Below are 5,232 nucleotides of genomic sequence, written 5' to 3'. Positions count from 1 at the left end.
ATATTTCTCTTTTTATTGTCAAACACCTTGTATTGCAATTTTGCACAAAAAGACAAGTTCAGTTAAATGAATCTTTCTAAGTTTTAGCAATGTCAGTAAACCAAGTTTTCTGTGCTATATATTTGTATTCTGAAGGTTGCAAATTAGCCAGTCATATTTGTTTATTCTTAAACATGTTAATAAAGCAGAACTGGCAGATCTAGCTTCCAACATTAGCAAAATCCTCTTTGTCATGATCAAGTCAGACTAACTTGGTTTATTGAAGTTGCTTAAACTTATTTCAATTTTTGAGCTGTGACAACTTCACAAAATTAAGTACATATAGCAAAATTTTGAGTAAGCTTTACACTGAGATATATAATAAAGGTTTTATAAAGGTTTATTTAAGTAAGATCAGTTTGTCAGATTTTACAGTGTATGAGCTCATTATAAATATAGTAATGGAATATGAGTGAAGTTATACAGTGAAACTATGAGTAACTTGCATACTTTTTGTGAAATACTGCTAATTATGTGAGAAAAACACAAAAAAAGAGTGATGTCATGTATGATCGGTGGCCTGGATTCACCTCATCATTCTGCAGCCCAGTCTAAACAAAGAGAATCCCCTCTCTCAGTGTGGAAGGATGTGGCCCTTCTCTCTCCGTCCTCTCGTTGACAGCAGGGGGAAGAGTCCCAGCATCCAGCACCGACGCTTCAAAGTGGGGCCCGTTCAGCTTGATGAGGTACAGGGCAAGCCTGGTGACAGGCCCCACTGAGGGCCACACACACCAGTGTTTACACTGAGGCCCCACTCGCCAAGAACGGTGACACTGATTCACTTATACACTGTTAGAGAGAGAGAGAGAGAGAGAGAGAGAGAGAGAGAGAGAGAGAGAGAGAGAGACACACACACACACACACACACACACACACACACACACACACACACACACACACACACACACACACACACACACACACAGAAACATGAATAAGATGGGGGGCTGTCAAAACTGTGGCTGTACTGCCCCCATGTGGTAGATGCAGTGTATGAACCTGACTGCACACTGAGTCAGAGTGATGGCGTACCCTGACAGGGCACTACTATTAAACTAAATTAATTATCACATCCTACAGTGTTAACATTTTATGTATCCATCTCACACCTTTTTTTTTTATCTAATTGTTTTCCAGAGCTGCAGCCAAGAACAACTGTGTGACACTGCTTTCAGACATTATTCTGCTGAAAATCAAAGCGACAAGCCAACTGAGACACGCACCTAAATGTCTTTTAAGGTCCAGTGTGAAGGATTTCAAGGCATGCATTGGCAGATATTTAAATAATACTCATTACCACATTTTATTAGTTTATAATCATCTGAAAATAAGGATAATTGTGTTTGTTACCTCAGAATAAGCTCTTTATATCTACATATGGAGGGGGTCCTCCTCCAATGAGTCATGTCATTTCTACAGTAAACCAAAATGGACAAATCAGACATTTGCTCTTGATAGGGTCAATGCTGTCTTTTGTGTTGGCCACCATAGTTCTCCTACTTGGCACAAGGGTGAAGTATAGGTAATGCCACCCTTACCCATGATGTCACAATATCCTTACATGCTGGACCTTTAAAGGAGCACTCCACCATTTTTACAAATCCAGTTCAGTTTACTTGTCAAGTGCTACTTGACATTTCAAATAAAAATAATTTTAAAAAACTGATGACATCATAATGTTGTCAACAAGGTTTATCTTAGCTTTAGGCTTGAGACTAAACTTGAAACTTAACAGCAAACATGCTTTACTAATTAGAGGTGCAGGGTTTGAAAGAAGCATTTAGGAGACTTCTGAATCTCATTATGGGAAATGGATCAAATATTTCTGGAGTTTGGCCAATGATAGAAAGTACAAGTCAGAATTGCACACCTTATGCTCTTCTGATTTTGACCGTCAATTATAAACTCTGCACTTGTGAGGTCCTGAAATGTATGTAGGTACAATGCTGAGTAGTCAGCATGGTTGATAGCATTGCAAAAAGTGCATGCAACTCTTTTTCCTCTAAAAAAAAAACTACAAAACTGAATAAAAGTGCTCATTTATGTGGCTTTTTACTAACATTAACTGGCCCAAAACAAATTTCTGCCATGTTAAAATGGTAAAGCATTCTCTTTACAAAATATGACTAGTGCCCACACAGTACTTTCTACTAGAAAATTCATCCTGTGCAAAAGCTTAGCACCCAATCCTTAACTCTAAACCACATATCTGCGAATGTATGCAAAATCTGTATGCAACAGGACAAAATTTTGGTATCGGAAGTGTTCTGTTTCCATATTTAGTCCACGTAGTATTGACCAATAGTGTTTTAATGGCAGGTAAATAGTCTGAGAAGTGAAGAGGCAGAACATTGGCCAAAATGCAGTCTCGGAACCCATCGGCCATCGTCTGATGACAAGTTAACCTTATATTAGCTAGCTGATCGGCCAAGAGGCCCCACAGAGGCCCTAAGCCAGAGCTTCTGCATGAAGTTGCTGCAATTTATTTTGCATTTCTTGTCAAAGGGCTTAGTCATCATGTCTCAAACAGAACTCTTAGTCTTAAAAAAATAATTAAGGAAATAGTCAAAAGCATTCAATTTAAAGACATCGCAAAAGAAATCATCATAATGAATTTTAAGAAAGTGTTTCTATCCCCTCAGTTTAACTACAGAATTTTAGATGTGCTGAGTACTCTAAGCAATTTAGGCACCTCAATACTGTGGGGAGAAACAACAGCATGCTCTAGGGGTGTAGGGGGGCCTTTTACATGTCTGGGCCCAGGGGCCTATTATGTCATGATCCGCCTATGGCCACACCGAATCTCCTGAAATACTGGCTGTTGCCCCAAGGCTTTATTGCCCTCAGATGATAGCCAGTGGGTTCTGGGATAGACCCAGTCCTGCCTGCTCTGCTTCTTCATAGAAATCTTCAGTTTCCAAAATTGAACCTGCAATACACACTTCCAGCAACATATGGAGAAAGAGAAAGAAAGAAAAAAGAGAGTAGGACACCTTTAATAGTTTTCACTGAAAATATTTCACTTAAAAACAGCAGAGGGAGAAAAAAAACTTGATGCACCATCAACACCTCCTGCTGATCCTGCGCAGCCAGGGAGAGAACGGAAATGAAAGTGAGACAGAGACAGAGGAGAGCATATGGAGGGCGGAGCACAGAAATGATAGAAAAGTCAGGTCTACAAGAGCAGCCGAGCTAAAGCTGGCGAGCCTTTAATGTCTTGCACAAGGGCGCATCAGCAGAGCAAATGAGTGACCTTACAGGGGCTCAAACTGGCGTCTACACGCTTAAGAATAATCTGCAAGTGAGACAAAAGTACAGGCATTTCCTCTGCCATGCAAAATTACAGCATGCCTTCAAACAAGAATTGTAATTGCAGGTTATGAGATCCAAACAAGAAACAAATGCAGCGAGGAGATTTTATAGAGATGGTCAGAGGGAAGGAAGGGGAAAAAAGAAAAAAAGAAAAGAAAAAGAGCGTAGAGATGGAGCTGTTTCTGCTGCGCTGACCTCTGGAAACCTTGGCAGGGCAGATGACAGAGCTAAATGTAGTGGAGGAAGACAGACTGGTTTAGAGACAACAGTAGTTCAGAGGTGGAGCTGGCATGAAAAACAAACCTTCTGCTCTGTCTGGGAATCTATCTGTGTGGGAAAACTGGCTGGTTTATGGCTCTCGCTCGCATTTGTGTGTGTCAGGAGATGACTCAGTTTTTTTTATAAGACTGCAGCGCTATAAGACACCACCTACATCAGATCTGCCATAGTGCTGAATGTACTTTCTGGGGTGATATGTGAGCGAAAGGGAGGAAGGAAGTTTGACGATGCATTTGCGTGCTCATTATACACCCATAGCTGGCGTGTCGGTGTTTATTAGTGCTTATTTATTCATGCTGACCTCATTTAGTGCACCGACCTTCAACTCTTCTTCATAACCGCATCTTCTCTCCCTGGTGACTCCGGCTACAGTCTGCTCCAGCTGCCAGACCTTACCACAAACACACACATAATGCACTATAAATACATGCACACACATTTACACAAAATCACTTTCACACAGCATGTATAGCTGCAAACATAAGCAATTACATAAGTGCACGGTTATCATTATGCATGTAGTGATAAGGGTGCACAAACACAGACACCCATGGTGGCGGCAAGACAAAGACCTCAAACAGGAAAACGTGCACCCCAGTGGGAGAGAAATTGACACACAGGGTGGTGCACGAATGTGTGTGTGTGTGTGTGTGTGTGTGTGTGTGTGTGTGTGAGAGGATGTGGGTCGGTGTCAGAGCGTGCCACCCTCGCCCGCCTTGCAGTTGATAGATCTCAGCTGCACGTCTTTATCCTTCAGCATCTGTCTGTCCCTGTGAGCTTTCTCATCAAACACACTGCTGCAGCAAACAGTCCTCCACTACCAACACACACACACACACACACACACACACACACACACACACACACACACACACACACACACACACACACACACACACACACACACACACACACACACTGTCGCATCTTCCTGTGACAGAGAGAGACGAGCGTTGGAGGGGGGGGATTAAACGCAGAGAGGTGAGGGGTTGTGTGACATGCGACGTGCAGATCACACATTAGGATCGTACGGAGCGACTCGCTGATTCTGAATCAGTTAACAATTTGTACCGACAGTTGATCTCTCCCACACACATACCTACATGTGCATCCTTGCGCAGTGTGAGTGTGTGTTTTTTTTTTTTTGCCATACTTCCGAGGACTATCCTGCAAATCTAATTCTACCCTTAGCCTCACCAACCTGAAAATAACCTTCACCTTGCAGCTGCACATTGCAAGCTCTCACTGCATGACTTGCAGGTGAAATAAAATGTTTCTATAGTCTCTGCTCGACAAAAATATTCTCTACAGAAAGTGACTTGATCTCTTCATCTCAACCTTCCTTCCGCTACCGAGAAAAATGCATTTAGATGTAGGAAAGTGCAGTGGCATCATGACTCACAGGAAGGTCACTTAAAGCACATTCTGTACACTAACCTTTTTGGCTAGCAGCCCTCTAAAGAAGAAGTGTCTGCTTTTAAACAGCATACCAATAGGTTGAATACACAGTTTCTATGAGCACTTAATCCAAAGAGTGATTTTATCCTCGAAGACTCTCCGTTTGTTTCATCTGAATAATTGGTAGATGCCTAAGGAGATTAA

At 41.8% G+C, this 5,232-nt stretch overlaps 1 long non-coding RNA gene across 1 annotated transcript; it reads right to left on the bottom strand.

The window, feature by feature from the left end:
* Positions 1-363: 363 nt before the first annotated feature.
* Positions 364-4,310, bottom strand: LOC148185627 (uncharacterized). Its single transcript, XR_015775635.1, has 2 exons — positions 3,932-4,310; positions 364-828 (listed from the first exon to the last, which is right to left on the bottom strand). It is a non-coding gene; the product is annotated as an uncharacterized LOC148185627 (long non-coding RNA).
* Between the last annotated feature and the right edge of the window lie 922 nt (positions 4,311-5,232).

Source organism: Plectropomus leopardus, chromosome 23 (assembly GCF_026936395.1).
Source record: "Plectropomus leopardus strain MGB_pleo_1.0 chromosome 23, ASM2693639v1, whole genome shotgun sequence".
In the NCBI taxonomy this organism is placed as follows: domain Eukaryota; kingdom Metazoa; phylum Chordata; class Actinopteri; order Perciformes; family Serranidae; genus Plectropomus; species Plectropomus leopardus.
Note: the sequence above shows the minus strand (reverse complement) of the source record. Positions and strands in the feature narration are given on the sequence as shown.